We start from the raw sequence: 21,368 nt of genomic DNA, 5'->3' as shown, positions 1-21,368 counted from the left end.
ACACCTTGTCCCAGCTAAAATAAAAAGTATTCCTTATTGGAGGTAAAACAACAAGTCTCAGCTAAAATAAAAGTATTCCTTACTGGAAGTAAAACCAAATACTTGGCTGCTTCTGAAAGGAGCTGTGATACACACAAAAATGGAACAACATTTATAAATGTTTCTACACACACTTTTGCTTATTTATAGTGTAGCCCCTCTAAGGCCAAAAAAAGGGAAAAAAGATTTGCAAACATATATTGTTGTACTGTTACTCAAATTTTCCCCTTTTTGTGCAAAACCCCTTCTGCTTTTTATTGAATGTCTAAATAAAATAAAGCTCATGCTTTGCGTCCCTGTTTACAAGATATAGAAATATGCAATAGTCTTTGTCTATTTACTGCTGTTTATTTATTGACAAATAAGCCGTTCTTCAACAAACAGTCTGTGTTGTATCAAGCACCCCTGCAAACTCATCTCTCCAGCATAAAATGTATATTGTTTGTTATTCATTAGTGCAAATCTGAATGAAGGCAACATAACCTTGCAGGCTGGTCTGATAATAAAAAAAATGAAAATACTAAATATAACAAACAATATAAAATATCCAATAATTCTGCAGTTGTACAGGTTATGAACTTCTGGAACTCTGTTTCCCAGAAACAGGAAAGAAGTGGTTTCTCAGCAGATGAATAACAGAGGTCTATGCACTCTATGGTAAATCTGAAGTCATTGCTTTGAGCACACAGTGGGAACCAGGAGCTCTGCTAGTACAGGTACATTCCAAGGGGGCCTTTAGTAGTTCTATAGCTTGAATTTATGTAACAAGTTACAGCATTATGAGATGGCTTTGTTTTCTCTGTTTTTTATTCACTGAATAAATCAATTGCAGCTCAGTTATACTGTATAGAAATGGTGCTCATAGTTAAGCAATTGGTTCAGAGACTGATAACTGATAAGCAATAGTATTTGCTAAGGGCACCCGTTTAAGATCATACTCCCTCCATTACATTCAGTATTCCTAATGTTCAGCAATCTAGCTCTCAGGAATAGCATGCTTTTTATAATTATAAAGGCAATATAGTTGCCTCTCAATTGACTGTGAAATGTTAAATGTTTTAGCAAATTGTAAAAAACAACCAGAGGATGGCAGATTGTTGGATAAGCCAAGGACTGCAGAGCTGTCTGTGTCATTATAAAAAGAAGTAGAAAATCTTTACGGTAGATTTAAAGATCCAAACATTCTTAGCCTCCAAAAACCAACTTGTTGCTTCTTTACCCTCCTCCATCCGCAAACACAGAAAGAAGTGCAAAAAGATTGAGGGGTTAAATCTGTAAAAAGATGACAGCTATATACTAGTAATTGTTATATGTGCACCAGAAAAATTTAATGAAACACATAATTAAAAAACTTACATTTTATCGTATTTTATAAACATACTTATTCATTAAAGCACATGGGAACAAGACAATAACCCAAAATGGTCAGATTTATAGAATTAGAGAGAGAGATAAAATAATTTTAAAAAGTCTCTTAAGAGGGAATGTAATATGTCTCATTAGCAAAAAAAAAACCTGTGCAAAGCAGCTTGTGAACATTTGTGTCCTTTTTGACTGATTAAAGACCTCAACTACTTCATCTCTGCGAACAAATGGTTTTTGCAAATGTTCTCAGTGGATGTAATAAAATTTCGCAAAACCTTAATTGCAACAGAATATTTAATGAAACCCCAGAGTAGGTGTTAACGCTAAACCTTTGCTTAGCGAAAATGCGCAATGCAATATTCGCCAGAAACTGATTTTACATTGCGAGCAGTGCTAAACACTTGCAAAGATGTCATTTTAAATGTGATTTTTTTTTAAAAAAATACATTCCCCCTTAAACACTTAAGACAAAAGTCTCCTTTTAACGCTTAAGAAAGAAAATATATGACATTTTCAAAGTTTTTCATACTAAGGAACCATTGGCTAGCTGTTGTGCTATAAAGAAACTTTATCATACTTTATTACACAAAACAATCAATAAGTAACAATTCAAGCATTACAGTGAAACATCATGTATCTAATAATTTCCATGTACATCGGCCAAAACAAGAAAATATTAGCACTGTTAATCTCAAAATACAGTAGTTTCCCAAGCTAAAGCAATGAGGTTAGAATTTGAAAGAGTGTGAGGATTAATCAAAATTAACTGAAGTCAAACCTATAAAAGCAAAGGTAGCACTTTAAAAAGAACGTGAGGTTGATAGGGAACACTGAGTTCAGAAAGAGTATATATATATATATATATATATATACTATTATATATATATATATATATATATATATATTGTTCTCTTCACCCATCTGCATATAGCAGCACAGCAAAGCTCTGAATTACGGGAATGCCAACTCCTATAGAGCTAATCATTCTAACATTTAAAAATGATGTCCTTTTTCTCTGTAAAAATAAAACAGTACTTGTACTTGATCTAAACTAAGATATAATTAATCCTTTTTGCAAGCAAAACAATTCTATTGGGGGCATTAATGTTTACATTGTTTTTTAGCAGACTTAAGGTATGGCGATCCAAATTATGGAAAGACCCCTTATCCGGAAAACCCCAGGTATCAAGCACTCTGGATAACTATTCCTTTATATGAAACTTGCATAAAAACTTGCAGGTATATTTCAAGCTCTTCATGATAACTAAAATGTGCTTAAATCCGGATTGCCACTGGAATCAATATTCCGATTTTCATATCTTGCAAAGTATTTTAATAACTTGAAATGCCGTTTGCAATGACAAATCCTCCTCCAGGACTGAGTAGCCTTCGCGTTCAGAAATATAACAATGCCATAAATGTATCAGAGCCAAAATGGAAGAAACCCTATTTTTAGTATGCGCAAAGAAAAATCCAAATAATCCACTGAATATTCAAAAAACCATATCCAGAAGTCTCCGGAGAGGGACATATTCCAGCATGGTTAGAGCAGAGTGAGAAAGAGTCTTTGGTACAAAATATATATATAAGTGCAATGAAGCATACAAAATACGAAAATACAAATATATTTTACAATATAATATTATCATTGTCAACAAAGAATCCCTATTTACCACTGAGAGAAAAAAAAATCAGAATAGTGTCATTTGTTTGAGGGGATGCAAAAAAAAGTTTCAACAACTAACACGGCTTGTTTCTTTGCAAAATATCCCTTTACTGGTTGTAAAAACTGAAATTGTTTATGCCCACTTCCTTCTGTATCCTGACAAACAAACCAGTCAATTCATGGAAAGGTCAGAGCTGCCAAAATATTTGTCTGTTAATCATTTAGACACTTTTTTTCTTTTTGTTTTATTATGAAGCACTGCATTAAAGGAACTATGGTCTTATACCAGCTTTGTAGGAATAAGATGATTAACCCATACTAAACAGTAATATGTTCTCTAAAATGTATGTTAACTACTATTTTATTGCTTTTGAACACCAACACCTCTCCTGTTTATGATTATATCATTCACACCATCTAATTATCATCTCTCTCTCTCTCTCTCTCTCTCTCTCTCTCTCTCTCTCTCTCTCTCTCTCTCTCTCTTTCTCTCTCTCTCCCTTATCACTCTCTCTCTATCTATCTATCTATCTATCTATCTATCTATCTGTCTATCTGTCTCTCTCTCTCTCATCTATCATTTCTATCTATCTATCTATCTATCTATCTATCTATCTATCTATCTATCTATCTATCTATCTATCATCATCTCTCGCTCTCTCTCTCTCTCTCTCTCTCTCTCTCTCTATCTATCTGTCTCTCTCTCATCTATCATTTTTATCATTTCTATCTATCATCTATCTATCTATCTATCTATCTATCTATCTATCTATCTATCTATCTATCTATCTATCATCTATCTATCTATCTATCTATCTCATCTATCTGTGTGTGGGTTTCTCTACTGGCAGTGCACAGGTTAAGTACTCATGTTATGGTAACATCTGGCTGAAGAACAAATATAGAGTACATGCAGGTTATTCAGGCCTTACTATCTTATACAGACTCTTTGTATTATGAGACCATGATTACACTTTTTATTATGTAATATATATGATAAATTTATTATATAGGATATATTTAGTATATAACTTAGAAACTGAGCCTGTCTCTTAGCTATGGCTGGATATTAGAAGATTTACAATTTGCGCAACTAAGAATAAAAATTCACATTTCGCAATGTAATACTCTTCCTTAAACTGTTATTGCTTTGTGATTTTTAATTGCATATTCGAATTTTGAATTTGTGAATTTTAATGTATAATGTATGCATTTTTGTAAAATAGATGTAGAAGGATAGTCTGAGGAGTTCTATGACCATATAAAGGTTGCGGCCTGCAGGCCAAGTGCTTTTATAAAGGTCAAGGCATTCTAATTCTAATATCCTAATATTTTACAATAGTGCATACATTATGGGATCCCTTATCCAGAAACCTGTTCCATCCAGAAAGCTCAGAATTACAGGAAGGCTGCAAAGTCTATTTCGATTCTATTTTTGATTCTAACTAAGCTGCATAGATCCTTCTTGGTGGCAAACCATTGAGTTTATTAAATGTTTAAAGTAGTGTTTTTTAGTATGTTGATCACAAAAATGATTACAAAAAAAGATTATGTGGAAAATGCCATGTCCTAAACATTCAAAATAATGATCCCATACTTGTACACAAGTTTTGTTAAAGGTAACCTTTATTGAGTCTTATTCGGATATTAAAAAAGTAAGAAAAAAACTGATCCATATCAGTTTAAAATTGTCTGTTATACTATCCTCCACTGGCAGCTGCTCCAAATAGTACTAAATTCTGTCTTGTGTCATTCATTATCAAAGGAATGGTTTTACTAACCAATCAAGGTCAGACTGGGCTGACCCAGACCCACTCCCCACAAACACCTGAGAGTGACCTTTACCCATTATTTTTGTGTAAAATGTGTGAGGTAATGTGTGGGTTTTACATTGTTTGGCACAGGTCTGTAGATTCAGAGACATGATCTGCAAATGTTTTAATACTTTAGGTTTGCCAGAATAGAAAACACAAGATTAATACAGAAAATTGTGTAAAGGGTTAACAAGTTATTTTATGTTCCAGTCACTAGATGGCACTGTGGGAAAGGTCTGGGACCAGGCCTACTTCATTGCCAACAAGTATGGCAGGGGATTGCCATTGTCTAAATAAGGGTGTGAGTTGTGTGCCCCAGTATCTCTTGCCTAATGAAGAGTTAATATTGATGATGCCAAGGAAATTAGGTGAGCTTGATTAGCTCTGTAGATCTCAACAAGTTGTAGGCCAAATTCCATGGAGCTCACTGTAGTTGGTGAGTGATAGAGGTAAAGGCATTAGTAGAAGGATGCCCAAACAGCCCCCTACCAGCCCACTAAATAGTGACTGTATCTTAAAGCAGCCCCTCTGGCATTTGCAGAATCCACAGATTGCCAGTCATGCTCCATAAGTGGCATCCTAAGCATGAGGGCCACCTAAGCATATGGAAAGTCTCAGTAAGGTGGAAGAAGAAGCTAAATACCTTGTGAATCCTGGTACTGTTTAATATTTATATGAAGATTTATAAATAGAGATTATGATCTATACTGGAAACTGCATCAGTGACTGTAAAGAAACTGCTTCTAAGTAATTTGCAAGATTGTGTGGATTTTCAGTTATTATCTATTCAGGGCCTGGAACTAGGGGTAGGCAGAAGAGGCACTTGCGCAACAAGGATGGAGGATAGTTGAATTGAACTTTCACGGTGATGAGCTGGGAGTCTGGGTTTTCGCAAATGTGTGGGTAGGGGGCTTGCGTACCTACAATTCCCACTCCTAGCACAACAGTGGTAAGCGATGGGTTAATTTTCCCATTGCATTGCAAAAGTATAAATCCCAGAGAAACACTGTTACAAAAGAGAACTGAGACAAAATACATTACTTCAGTCCTACAGCAAGGGCACAATTTAAAAAAAATGTCCTACGTAATGCATACTCCACTGGGAGTGGCAGGGAGTTGTAAATCCCCAGGGCTGTGATAAGTAACAAATCTGTCATTTTAATAAAGAAAAAAATTCAGTGGTAGTATTGATCCTAAATAGTGTTAGATAAACTTTCCTGAACCTGCCTCTTATTAATTTCATGCATTCATTACCCTGTACTTTGCATTTTGTACACATGTGTATCAAAGCAACCTGAAACAGTGAAATAGTTCTAGGCGCAAAGTGCAAATACTGTATATACTCGAGTATAAGCCGTCCCGAGTATAAGCCGAGGTACCTAATTTTACCTCCAAAAACTGGGAAAGCTTATTGACGAGTATAAGCCTGGGTGAGAAATGCAGCAGCTTCTGGTAAGTTTCAATCAAAAAATTGAGGGTTTCTGCTCCCATTGGAGGTGCTGGCGTCTCATTTTTGGATGCCGGCGACCATTCTTGGACGCCGGCGAATATTCTTGGAGACTATTCTTAGGCGCCGGCGACTATTCTTAGGCGCCGGCAACCGTTTTTGCGCTTGACCCGAGTATAAGCCGAGGTAGAGTTTTTCAGCATATTTTGGGGGCTGAAAAACTCGGCTTATACTCGAGTATATACGGTAGCTCTTTTTAGGTACCAGTACCTTAGAAAATAATGTGCACAAGTTTGCACTTTTGTGTATTTGTAAAAAAGCCTTTCCACAACAACATTTATTCCCTGCAGAAATAGTGTTAGAAATTCAAAAACATGTACAATTTGCCCAGGGATTGCCAAACTTTTGAAAATGATCAGACCTGGAAATGCTGCATAATTTTTCACACAGTACACATGGCACACTAATCATTTCAACAGAACCACAAGTGAACATAAAGCATTATTCATACATTAGTGCCAGTCCCTTCAAACATATTAGAGAGTAAGTACAGTGGAAAGAGATCTAACAATTTATCCACATGATGGCAGCATTGACAATAGAATGCAGTAGAAGTTTTTTTCTTTTTTTAAGCCTTACCACTAGTATTTATGTTTTTGTTTTATGATACTGTGTTATGCCTTTTTACAAACATTACTGAATTCCGTGTGCTTTTTATTTATTGCCTACAATGTTCTTCAGATTAAAGCTATTCTATGGCGTGTGCCATGTAACCTGTCCACATTGCTGGTAAAGTGTGACTGTTTACTTTGCATAAAAAGTATATATTGCATTCTATCTGTCTGTCTATCTATTCGTATACTGTATCTTCAAAATTGTTCTCGATTTTTAGCACCATTGTCTATGGGAAGATGTACATACATGAGATGTATGTTTTCAGCCAGGAAAATTGATAGTAAATTGAGTGCAAAATATTTTTAGCGGTGAAAAAAGTCAATATTTGGACTTTTTAAACATTTCATGGAGAGAGCTTGTTTACCTATTTTTATAAAGTCTTTATTTTATGATGTACATGACTATCACAAACTGCCATAAGACTAATGAAAGCAAAACAGACTAGCTGCAGGGTCAAATTATTTATATAGACGTCATGGCCCTTGTCTAGGGTGACAGTTTTAGGGGGCAGACCTCTGTTGTCTATATAGAAAAATGGAAACGCTGTAAAAAGAATAAGCCTACCTCACCCCTGGATACTTCAGGCTAAGGGCCAAATTCAATTGAGTGAGAAAAAGTTATCTCACGGTTTATCATGTGAGGGGAGGAGCAGGGACACGGAGCAGATCTGCCTCTCTCAGCCTACAGAGCAGTGGAAAATACAGAGCAGTGGAGCCTACAACTCCATGTGCCAATGCCCCAGGAGCCTGGAGGACAAAGCACAAGCTCTGGGTTGCAGAATAAGTACTTTGAATCTCTGGATGATCAGACAAACCTAGGAAGAATCCTCCCACAGCTACATTAAAACCTGAACCTGAATGTACCTTTTCATTACTCTCGTAGGTGAGGGACACTCAGCAAAGTAAATATGTTATAAAACAAACAGAAACCTCTACTGATCCCTGGAAATATCACCATAAAATAACTTTGTCTCAGGCAACAGTGTACAGCAGCAGCTTACCGGGAACAGCAAAATGCAGGTAAATTTAAAGGAACAGTAACTCCAACAAAAATGAAAGTGATTTGAAGTCATTAAATATAATGTATTATTGCTCTGCACTGGTAAAAGCAGTGTGGGACTGGCCCAGCGGGACACCGGGAAAAAACCGGTGGGCCTGACCCTTAATGGGCCCCCGCCGGACCAAACCCCTCTCCCAATCGATTGTACAAAAAAAAGTTGTTTTTAGGTGCCGTGCAGCGACATTCATGCAGGGGCGTCGAGCAGTGCCTTCACGCAGGTGCGCTAAGCACGCTCGGTGTGTCAGAGCAGGGGGGTTGGAGGGGGCCATTAGTCCCGGTGGGCGCCCAGGCCCCCCAGTCCGACCCTGGGTAAAAGTTGTGCGTTTGCTTCAGATATAGTACTATAGTTTATATAAACAAGCTGCTGTTTAGCCATGGGGCAGCAATTCAAAGCTGGACAAGGAGAAAAGGTACAGTTTTACACTGCGGCGTTTCAGGGGCTGCTGCCACCTGAGGCAGCAGCTCCGATGCCACCCCCTCCCGCTCCTCGCTTTCAACTTTTAGTGTCAGAGTGGGTCCAGGGGGGCGCATCGCTAGTGCAGAGAGCGATATTGCGCTCGCTGCACTAGCAGAGCTGAATTTCCATTTCAAAAATTTACTTTTTTTTTTTTAAAAAATTTAAATTTTTCATTAGTCTTAAAGTTACCAGAGGCGGTTTTTTGCGACCCTAGGTTTAAATAGCACATAACAGATAAGCCCTGTAGAACATAGTAACATAGTAAGTAACATAGTAAGTTAGGTTGAAAAAAGACACACGTCCATCAAGTTCAACATTTTAATTTTTTTTTAACCTGCCTAACTGCCAGTTGATCCAGAGGAAGGCCTGCGCGAACGCCTGTCTCTTGGACAATGCAGCCTTGGGGTGCCACGCTATCAAATCCGGCCCTACCCACAGCATTGGGTGTGTCCCCTTGTTGCCCCACCCCTTCAATGCCCCCTCTTTATGTCTAGGTCAGAATTTTTCAGAAGGGGATCACCCTAACAACCATTGGGACAGGGTAGAAGGGCAATAACAGCTGCATATTTTGGGGCTACACTCTAAGTGCACAGTAGGCACTTATTTGTTATCATTATCAACATAAGTAACATAAATTCCTTAGTTAAATTCCATCTTTCTGAATTTTGATGTTATCATTGTCAGCATGTTTCTGAATTTTACTTATGTTGATAATGATAACATCAAAATTCAGAAAGATGAAATTTAAGTAACAAATTTGTGTTACTCCAGAATTTTGACATTACACAGAAATATATGTGCTTAAGGTGATGGTTTTTTTAAAAAAAAAGTGGTGTTTAATGATTTTCTGGAGTGAAATTATTTGGTAAAATTAACATTTGAGACAAACATCAGTGGCATACCTCCCAAGTAAAAAGAGGGACAAAAAATTTTTTTACGCATGTAGCGCAGCAATTTTTTTGACCACACCCCTTTCTGTGGCCACACACATAATTACCATGTTTGTTTTACAAAATTTGGCAGATTATGAAAGTTTGAAAATATTTCTCCTTATCTAAACTGTGTTTTTGTGTCTCAAAATTGTGACAAAGTATCTTATTTGCACCTGTGGCTGTTCTGGGCTCTCTGCTAAAAGCCAATTATGTGAGAAACTTTGTTTCTTTTTCTGGCTGTTCAGTGCAGAGAAAAGAGGGACTTTCCAGTACAAATGAGGGACTGCGGGTTGAGCTGTGAAAAGAGGGACTGTCCCTCTGAAAAAGGGACAGTTGGGAGGTATACACTGGTGATGTTTCCCATAGCAACCAATTGGCAATTTGATTTGAACAGTCACCTATAAGTTAGGAAAGAAAAAGATCTTATTTGGAGTAGGATTTCTTATGGAAACGTGTCATTATGGATAAGGTAGTTCAGTACATAGGTGGAAAAGAATGTGATTTCACTACTATTTTAGCCATTAAACCCAGCTACATGGATGATACAGTAACAACTTGTAGATTATGGGCATTTAGTGCTCCAGGCACTTATTCACATGTACTGGTACAGCAACAGAGAGGGGTAAAGGTGGACAATATAGGTAAGGGTGTAACTTGTGCACCAAAAATTGAAATTATGTTTTTTTTCTTCTGTAAAAAAAAAGGCCTGAGTGTCTGGGAAGTGAAGGCCGGAGGGAGTGGCTTCCTGTGAGGGGAGAGGAGCTGCTTGTCTCTGCTGTGAGGTAATGTTGCACAGAGGAAAGCAGCAGAAACAGAAAGAGAGCAAACACATAGGAAATCACAGAGAAAAGACAACTTGTAATCTCAGAAACCTGCAGGTAGAAAATAGAGAGAGTGACTAGTGAGGAAAGGATTCTGTGAGGTAACGGGAAAGCACATACCCCTGATGCTCATGCATACAAGCACAAAACTGAGTACCCTGAGGAAAAGTTCATCGCGCATAAGCTATCGACTGTTTATAATTTTATTACTACAGTACATTTCAAGTTTAAGGTTAAAAATAAGAATATCAATATAAAGCAAAACTCAAATGCATTCTAACGCGTCAGCTCCCGATGGCTCTGTTGGAAAAGAAACATTTACCCTAAAAAAAGAATTAAAAAAAGAATAATGTCGGCATCTACAGATTTACAGGTGTATGCTGCCAGAGAAAATGCAAAAACTTGCCACGCGCCTTGTTTCGCTTTCTGTGACAAAAAAGAGAGACATGCGACAAACGCCTACACCAATTTATTCTTCTCCTTTCCTTCCACATCAACCGAAGGGATCTGAGCCATTCCACTGTCAATATAGGAACAAACAAAGCAACTGTCTCCCAGCACTCGTTATAAATATTCTTCTGAGGGGTGCATGCAAAAATGTGTTCTTCTTCACATACCTTATAGCTTGAAGTGGAGAAATAGAAATGAAGCCGCCTTTATTGTTTCATACAATAGCTGAAGTTGCTGTGTGAAACAATAAAGGCGGTTTTATTTCCATAATATAGCAACATACACTTAAATAAATGGCTTATTCATTTTAATGTGGGATACAAAGCACCCAGATATTATCCGTTGGTAGCCAGATTTATTATTAGTTGTGCCTGTGTTTGTAAGCTAGTAATAATATACAAACTATAGACGGTAGTTTTTGCTTAAACAGCAACATTGTGTAGTAGTAGATACCATTACCACTCGACCAGAGGTAATGTAAATAATCAGAGACATGTTTTTAAGAAATTGACAACAGATGACTCTTTTTTTCTGTTGAAGAAGCAGTTGTAGCCTAGTGTAGCAGTATACTGAGAGAAAAAGGCATGTAATTTTACCCTCCTAATTTTTAGTTCCAAAGCAGAAACAAGTTGCCACCAAAAAAACACTCATAGGGGCAAATTTACTAAAGAGCGAAGTGGCCAACGCTAGTGACTATTCACTAACATTGCCATCCACAGGGACATCACCAATTCACTAGCAGGCGCCAATTCGGGAGCGAACGGGACCGTCGCTAGCGTTCATTCACACTCTATAGCCAGGCAATTTTTTGCTGTCTGCAAATTCAGTAAAGTGCTGATTTTACTGAACGTTATCTCTTTTGCCAGAGTTGCTCTACTGGGAATATATTAGGTAAAACACACTTTATTTATTCCAAATTTAAAATACACATACATATTAAAAAACTAGACATAGCAGCAATGTGTTAGGTGTAGCATCAATCCATTTGTTTCACTAAAGGTAAAGATAATAACACATTATTATTATTATTATTAATATCTTTACCTTTAGTAAAGATTTTTTAACACTAAACTGATCCTAAATCACTGATTATAACCCACAACAACCAACATTTTACGGTCACAATGTTGACCAAGACCAACCTAAACCTATTGCTGATGTCAAAAAGTGGAGGAGAAAAAATTAATACAGGAGGTTCATAGGGGCATATTTACTAAAGGTTGAAAGTTTCACCAAAAATGAAGATTTCCCTCAACATTGCCAATTTACTAAAAGTAGAATACACCAAGAGGCAGATTAATTAAGGGGCAGATTTATCAAGGGTCGAAGTGAATTCGAGGGAACTTTCGAAGTAAAAAAATTCTAAATTTGAAGTAATTTTTGGATACTTTGACAATCGAATAGGCTACTACAACTTCAATCTTCGATTCAAAGTAAAATCGTTCGATTAATCGACCATTCGATAATCGAAGTACTGTCTCTTTAAAAAAACGTCAATACTTCGCCAACTTAAACCTGCCGAATTGCTGTTTAGCCTATGGGGGACCTCCTGTGTGTTTTGCTAAGTTTTTTTAAGTCGAAGGATTTATTGGGACAATCATACGATAAAATCGTTCAATTTGAAGTACGATCGGAGTATGATCGTATCATCGTACTACGATCGGAATACGATCGTATGATGTATAAAATCCTCCGACTTTGAATTCAAATGTCGGAGGATTCTATTCGATGGCCGAATTTCGAAGTTTATACTACTTCGATATTCGACCCTTGATAAATCTGCCCCTAAGGGTTGAATTGAAAATTTGATTTGAAATTTACTAAGAGCACACAAATGTATTTTCTCCAAGAAAAAATTCTTCAGGTTCAGATTGGTGAAATACAGTTAGATAAAGATAAAGCAGACACTTTTGAATCCCATTATCAACATCACTTTTTCCTTGCTAATTTTCTCTAGAGGATTTTCCCCTCTACTATTGTATGGGAAAAATATACTGGCCCATTTTCACAAAGAATTTACGGCAGGAGAAAATTCACCACATTTATCGTGAAACTGTGTACTTAAGATTTTTAGTAAATAGGAGACGTGAAAATTCAAATTGAGGTCAAATTTGGTGAAGGTAGATGAAGAGAAAATTTACACTTTAGTAAATGTGCCCCTGTACAGAGAGAAGCTAGGAGCAGTTCCAAATACAGATAACTATACAGGAGTCTGAACCTGACAGACTTGTACACACTACACTCATTTTTTTGCAACATGAACCTGATAAATCTGTGGGCATTCCCGACTGCCGTGGTGATCTCATCTAAATGTCATTATTATGAAGGAACATCGTAGCAACTGCATGAATTGTAATTAACGTCAGCATTTAATTGTAAAGCTGAAAATATCTCTGTTGTTCCATTGTCCATTTAGTGAGTTCATTGCGAAGTTTATTTTTGCGGGTAAACTTTTCTGATTGTTGTTTTTGATATGACTGGGGTATGGCGTAGTTAAAAAGTCTACTAAAAATCACGTATTTTCAGCTTATATGAAAGGAAGTCAGTGGGTGGATTAACAGAAAAATGTTTTATAAATAGCACAGCCTTGGCGTACTGATTCTGAGAGAGTTTTGATTCGTCTGTGCCTCTTCTCTTCAAATGTTTAAATCAACATCTCTTTCTGTGAGGTGATTATTTCAGAAGCTATGTTATGATGCTTTATACAGGTACTTGTTATCCAGAATGCTTGGGACCTGGGGTTTTCTGGATAAGAGGTCTTTCCATAATTCACATCTCGGTACCTTAAGTCATAAAAAATTATTTAAACTTTAATTGAACCCAATGGGATTGTTTTCTTACCATTAGAGATTAATTATTAGTGATGGGTGAATTTATTCGGCAGACGCGAATTCGCTGCAAATTTTCTCATTTTGGCGCTGGCAAATAAATTCATGAAATTGCCGCTGAAATTTGCTGTGCATTTTCGCCAGCGTCAACATTTTTTTGCCGCCAGCAACAATTAAAATTGACTTTAATGTGCGTCATAAATTTCACTGGAAATTCGTGAACTTTTCGGCGAAGAGAAACGGGAGAAATCTGTCCATCACTATTATTATTATATCTTAGTTGTGATCAAGTACAAGGTACTATTTTATCATTACAAATAAATGTTTTTTTTAAACTTTAATTATTTGATTAAAATGGGAAATGGCCATTCCGTAATTCAGAGCTTTCTGGATAACAGGTTTCCAGATAACGGATTCTATACATGTAGTATAGTTGTCATTACCTTGGCAGCAAAAACTGATATCATCTATTTTATTGCCACCTATAGTAAAATTTGAATATAATTAAGATAGTGTGTACTGTAAGGATGTGCGGGTCGGGTTTTACCCACCCCGAACCCAACCCTAACCCGCCCTCCCTCCACCCGCGCCCGCTCGCGACTTCCTGTTCCTTTTATAGACCCGCGCTGCCCTCCCGATGACATTAGAAAAGGGGCGGGGCTTGCAGGCACGTGTCTATAAAATAGGAAGCGGAAGTTGAAAGCCGTCAGTGTAAGGGGGCGGGCTGGGAGAGAAAGGAGAAGAGCTCAATTCGGACCTGTCTGCCACACACAACCGCGGGCCGACCCGCACATCACTAGTGTACTTTACTTGTAGACTTAAGGTAAAATTAAAACAATTTACGTGAGAGGAACAAGAGTAAATTATTTATTTTACATGATATATTGATTTAGATTTTGGTGTCTTGTGGGGTTATAGCTTCAACAGCAAATCTTGCTGCAATATGCAGCCTACAGATCAGTATCTATATTTTACCTGAATAAAAGGGGTTAAGCTCTTATGAGGAGTAACAAAACCTTTGCTGATTCTCTGTTTTCTCCCTTAGCATTGCCAAATGTAAGGAGCTTAAGAATCAAGATTGATAAATTTGATGCAGGTCTGTTTATAAAAAGGGAAAAAAGCAATGTATCGTAAGCAAGGTCATGCTGCTCAGAGTCCTTCTTGCAGGCGAAAGTGGAAATAGCTGCTGCACAATGCACAAAATTTGATCTACCCTATTATGTACTTTACAGTGTGTTCTGTATGCTGCCCTCAGTACCTTCATCCATTACTTGTATTTGCTTTCAGATAATGGCAATTATACAATGGCAGCCAATTTTTTTTATGGTATCAAGTAGATCATCTGATACTTCACATTTGTATAATGCACACATTTACATTTTCTAGTATTTTTATACCTCGAATGACCTCGAATGAACTCAAGAAAAAACTCAAATGGAATTCGAGTTTTGCGAATTCGAGTTGGAAAACCCCCAAAACTCTCTAATTGATCGAGTTTTTGGCAGGAAGAAACTGGAATCGTTCGAGTTTTCGGGCAAAACTCTTATGAAGGCTATTAACATCTTCAAATGGTTCAAGGGACCTCTGCCATTGACACATACATGACCTTGACAGGTTTTAGATGGTGTATTTTTGGATTCAAGCTATTTCCAGTGTTGGGGTATAAAAATATCGAAAAAATAAAAAACTTGAAAATTTTAAGTTTTTTTTTTACCAAAAAAATCAACTTGAAAACTCAATTTTTTCTTGAAAATACAACTCAAACCATAATAAATAAGCCCCTACGCTAAGGTCTATATCTCATGTGCCAGTTAACCTGCTTGTATATTGGCATTGCACCCACACTGATAGTGCCCAAGTCTGAACTCAGAACCCCAACACTGCTGGTAGAATTGTCTGCCCGGATTCCGTTTGGCCAGTTGATCACCAGCTCTGCCCCCTGATGTCATTCTGCCACTGCCTTAAGCATCTAAAATGAATATTTGGCAGCCCTTTGTGCAATAGAAGGGTGGAAACACCAAACATACTAAATTGACTGATACAAATGTAAAGATGGTCGTACAGCTTACAATCTAACAGGAGAAGAGAGCATAAGACATAAGGAAAGGGGCCTAACTACAGAGGAAGCAGACCAGGAGGTATAGGGACCCTATGAGGCCCTAATTCATATACAATTTCATAAATATCGATAATACAGATCAACCTCTAGACATTTTGGGAGCGTGAAAAATAATTTGCTAGGGAGTCCTGCAATTTCTAGTTACACCACTGCATAAGGGGCAGGGCTGGGCAAGATTAGGAGTAAGAAAAACTCAGATGTGTCATCGAATATTGCATTTCGTAGGTGGCAATAGGTTCTAATGTATCCTGTAGGATGATACACTAAGGGGCAGATTTATCTAGGGTTGAATTTCGAGGTGTTGGGAGTTTTTAAAACTCCCATCACCTCGAAATTCTAATAAAACAAGACCACGCAAAATTTATAAAAAAAAAAAAAAATCAAATTTTTTAACTTCGGGTGATTTGAATCTGGATCATATTCAATCCATTTCGAATCAAAGGATTTTCCAAAAAAAACTTTGATTTTTCAAATGACTCCAAATAGGTTCTAGGAGGCCCCCATCGGCTAAAACAGCAATCTGGCAGGTTTTAGATGGTGAATAGTCGAAATTTTAAAGAGACAGTACATGATAAATTTCGACATTCGAATTGTCGATTTGTTTTCAAATTCTAATCGAATTTGGGCTATTCCCTAGTCGAAGTACACTAAAGTTAGCTCAAAATTCAAATTTAAAAATTCAAGTTTTCATTTCGACCCTTGATAAATCTGCCCCTAAATGAGAATACTCTTCTTAAAATACATTTGTATAGGGTATATTATTATTACTACTATATTACTTCTAAGAAAGTAGAATATATATCATTTCCACTGCTGAACTACAACAAGGCAAACACAATTGTGCGTTATTTCATTGGATTCTGTCCAATGGGTAAGTACCCATGGGTGCAGGTTTAAACATGGGACAAAAAAAAGTTTAGGTATATTTTTTTCTGCATGCTGCAGTAATGTCCACTCCCATTGGTACAAACCCGTAGGACAAAATGGTATCAGTTTTGCTGCTTTGTGATGTAGCACATACAACTCTTCCACATGGCAGACACTACTTTTAATGCCAGATGATACATACCCTTATATCTCATACAACTTCATATCCTCCTCACTGTGATTTTCGCCACAACTCATGCTTAGTTGAAGCCAATCCAAACCTTCGGTGAAGAGGACCTGAATCTTCACATGAAAAATGTGACTGAAGTTATTTGGTGAGTCCCCGCTGGTGCCTTTTGGGAGGTAGGCCGGTGAAAGGGGTTGGGGTTATCAGAGGGGAATTAAAAAAAATCTTACTAATTTGGTGTTCATGTGAAACCTTTTTCAATGTATATTATTCATTTAACAGCTAATGTTGCCTTGTTTAAATATGTACATTTCAGATGTCAAAGAGTCATGCTAATATTCAAAAGCTGGACTTAGAAGGTATGAATACGAACATGGAAAAAATGTCTGCTGATCTTAAAAAGCTAACAGGTGAGCACGGACCTGAATATTTATTTAAAGGACCAGTAACAGCAAAAATTTTCTAAAAAAAAATCATTAATATGCTATGAGAAAAAGACGCCAACACATATTAACCTTATTAAAAAGTCTTTATTAAGAAATAACTTACTGTAACTCTGCTTGCGCTCCTCTTCAGAAACTGCGACAGGGCGACGATCCATCGTGCAGCACTCGATTTCTCCTCCCTGGCTATCTCCTATAAGGAAGGCAGGTAGGAGAAATGGAGCGCCACATGATGGATCGCCAATCGCCTTTTCTGAAGAGGAGCGCAAGTGGAGTTTTTGTAACTTAGTGACTTTAAAGTTTAATATGTGTTGGTGTCTTTTTTTCATAGCATACTAACTAATTTTTTAAACAACATTTTTACAGTTACTGGCCCTTTAAACAGCAGTATTAAATTGCCCATGGTATATAAAGTACACTTGTAAACTGTTGCACATGCTTTTAGCTTCTCTTCTGCCTCATTAGCTGCTCAACGGAGAACACGAGACCATAACACATAAGAAGGCTCATTAAGGCATGCATCGTGAACTGCTAACTGCACAAAATGTAGCATAAAACCACATGCATTGACATTATACAGAAGGGTACTTGCAATCATATATGCTATTTGGAACTTGCAGTGTACACTAATGTGCCTCTTCAGTTTGCTCTGATGAATTATGTACTAGGGATGCACCGAATCCAGGATTCGGTTTGGGATTCGACCAGGATTCGGCCTTTTTCAGCAGGATTCGGCCAAATCGAATCCGAATCCCAATTTCCATATGCACAAAACAAGGAAGTAAAAAATGTTTCCCCTTCCCACCCATAATTTGCATATGCAAATTAGGATTGGGTTCTGTATTTGCCCGAATCTTTCCAAAATAGTGAAATTTGGTGCAACGCTATTATGTACACATGCATGAATGATCACAAAGTAACTCTGGAAATACTGTCAGCCTGAACCTCTGAGGGTTGCGCTATAATAGCTGCAACTGGCTGCTATTAACACTGCATGCTAGAACTGACACCATTCAAACACAAATGCATGGGAAAAAAAAAACAACTGTTGGAAATCATTTTAACAAAACTATCCAAAAACGAACGCTACATTGTGACCATATAAGAGCATATCAAGTGCAAGTTGCGGTCGCCAGAACATAGCTTGCACCTGCTCTCATGCTGAAATTCTAGGGGGGAAATGCTAAATCGTTGATAGAAAAAAAAAACATAAGCAATTGGCATCCAAAATTGCAGATTGCACTTTGCACTGACATTTGGAAAAGGATGTGGTGTTGTACCTGAACAGACAATATTCATATATATAAAATCATCTCCTTCCTCTTATCTCTTAAGCATTTAATCAAATAAATGTATTTTGTATCTACTGTATGTATATGATTTTATTGTATTTTCCCTTTCTGTTTTTTTATTGCATTGTTTAATTTACAGTGCTACATAAACAATGAGCTATATTTAAATAAAAGTATATATACATACATACTGCACTTTTACACCTGGGTCTAAACTGCCTGTTTAAAGGGATACTGTCTTGGGAAAACATGTTTATTTTTTTCAAAATAATTAATAGTGCTACTCCAGCAGACTTCTGCACTGAAATCTCTTTTTCAAAAGAGCAAACAGATTTTTTTTTATATTTAATTTTGAAATCTGACATGGGACTAGACATATTGTCAATTTCCCAGTGTCCCCAGTCATGTGACTTGTGCTCAGATAAACCTCAGTCACTCTTTACTGCTGTACTGCAAGTTGGAGTGATATCATCCTCTCCCTCTTCCCCAGCAGCCCATTAGCAGAACAATGGGTAACCTGATAACAGCTCCCTGGTACATACTGTATAAGAACAGCACTCAATAGTAAGAATCTGTTAAAATGAGTAGGAAAAACAATTGCCTGTCACAAAGCAGTTCCATAGTGCAACTGGCTCTTTTTGAAAGCAAATGAGCAACCAAAATAAACCTGAGATGGCTTCCTACACACCAATATTACAATTGAAAAAATACACTTGGGTTAGGAATGACATTTTATATGGTGAATTATTTTCAGTGTAAACAGTCTAATTTAGAATTTAGAAATGGACAGAATCCATTTTTTTTTCTACCATGACTTTAGTTGTAGCCTTTCATCCTACATTAGAAGGCATATTTATCAAGGGTCGAATTTCGAATGGAAAAAACTTCGAAATTCGAATTCAAAAAGACCAACCGAAATTAAGTCGAAGTTTTTTTGGGTCGAATAGGTCTGTTTTCGATCGAATAGGTCCGTATTCGGCCGAATTCGAATCGTTTGATTCGTAGTAATATCACAATCGATCGAATTCAATTCAACGTTTTTCAAAAAAACCCTTTGCTTTATCAAAGTCCACCAATTGACTCCAAATAGGTTCTAGGAGGTCCCCTATAGGCTAAAACACCAATTTCAGCAGGTTTTAGATAGCGAATGGTCGAAGTCGAATTTTTAAAGAGACAGTCGATATTCTAATTTATGATTTTTTTTTTCAAATTTGAATCGAATTTGGACTATTCCCTAGATGAAGTACACAAAAAATAGCTTGAAATTCAAATTTTTTTCATTCTAAATTCACCTTGACCTTTAATAAATCTGTCCCTAGGGGTGTGACTACCATACAGCAGACCTTCAGACTCTGTAAAGTCATGCTACTGTCTGTTACATGCTACTGAGAAATATCTTTTAGATATCCTAAAGCTTCAGGAAGATAATCTTTCTGTATTCTCATGATTGCATTCCTGTATGTTTAATCCCATCCAGAGAAATCACAGTTGCTTCTCTGTGATCTGAATTTAGCATGCAACTATCAAGGAAAAGAGAAGTACCTAAGAAAGTTTGAGGAGAAAAATATTTTCAAGAAGGAAAAAAAAATAGCATGTGACCAAAGGAAGATGAGGTGACCCACTGAAGGAGGCCTTCGATGCATCTATATACAGTTTTCTGTTTTTCTAATGTATATTCTTCTGTTTTCTCTTACGCAGCTAATACAGCTACTGCCTACCTAATTAATATTGTAATATTAAAAATCGGTCAATTAAAAATATTGTAAATCAAAAATCTGACAATATTTTAGACGTCTCTCTCTGAAGAGTTACAATTGCCATTGTGATTGGATAAGCGGAAGAGTTTATATGCTGTAAATATAATGGAGGCATGCTGAGAACTATTTTAAGGAAGATTAACTATTTATACATTAGTTCTTGATAGAACATATAATAATTACGATATTTCAACAAATTTGAGAATTCCTTGTACATGGCTAGCCTGTATAATTAGGGGCAGTATTATCAAGGGTCATATTTCGAGATTATGGGAGTTTCTAAAAACTCCCATAAACACGAAATTCTAAAAAAAAATGACCAATCGAAATTTATATAAAAAGTAGAATTTTTCACATTCGGGTGAATAGGATTGACCCACAAACTCAAATCAAATTCGATTCAAATTTGATTTGAGTTTTTTCTCAAAAAAAATTTGATTATCAAAAGTCCACCAAACGTCTCCAAATTGATTGTAGGACTTCCCCCATAGGCTAAAATACCAATTCGCAGGTTGTAGATGGTGAATAGTCGAATTAGAATTCTTAAAGGGACAATACACGATAAATTTTAAAATTCGAATTCGGACTATTCTCTAGTCAGATTATACTAAAATAAACTCAATAATTGGAATTCGAAAATTCGACCCTTGATAAATCTGCCCCTAAGTGTTTCCTCACTGCAAAAGATAGTATAATACAGGTATGGGACCTGTTATCCAGAATGCTCAGGACCTGGGGTTTGGGGTTTTCCACATAATGGATCTTTCCATAATTTGGGTCTTCATGCCTTATGTCTACTAGAAGTTCATTTAAACATTACATAAACCCAATAGGCTGGTTTTGCTTCCAATAAGGATTAATTATATCTTAGTTGGGATCAAGTACAAGCTACTGTTTTATTATTATAGAGAAAAAGGAAATCATTTTTAAAAATTTGGATTATTTGGCTAAAATGGAGTCTATGGGAGACAGCCATTCCGTAATTCGGAGCTTTCTGGATAGCGGGCATCCTATACTTCATTGCGACTTTCTTTGGCCGTAAAAGTGAATAACTGTAAATAATTAACTGTCATAAGAAAGTTGCCAGTTGCAACAATAACACTATTTATAAATATTTATAACACCATATTAATACATATTACAAGTAGGG

At 36.7% G+C, this 21,368-nt stretch overlaps 1 long non-coding RNA gene across 1 annotated transcript; it reads left to right on the top strand.

Annotated features, from left to right (window-relative positions):
• Positions 1–311: 311 nt before the first annotated feature.
• LOC121401445 lies at positions 312–20,229 on the top strand. The gene is made up of 3 exons (XR_005966252.1): positions 312–755; positions 17,043–17,136; positions 19,939–20,229. It is a non-coding gene; the product is annotated as an uncharacterized LOC121401445 (long non-coding RNA).
• The last annotated feature ends 1,139 nt before the right edge of the window (positions 20,230–21,368 follow it).

The sequence above is a fragment of the Xenopus laevis genome, chromosome 3L, assembly GCF_017654675.1.
Source record: "Xenopus laevis strain J_2021 chromosome 3L, Xenopus_laevis_v10.1, whole genome shotgun sequence".
NCBI classification, from domain to species: Eukaryota; Metazoa; Chordata; class Amphibia; order Anura; family Pipidae; genus Xenopus; species Xenopus laevis.
Note: the sequence above shows the minus strand (reverse complement) of the source record. Positions and strands in the feature narration are given on the sequence as shown.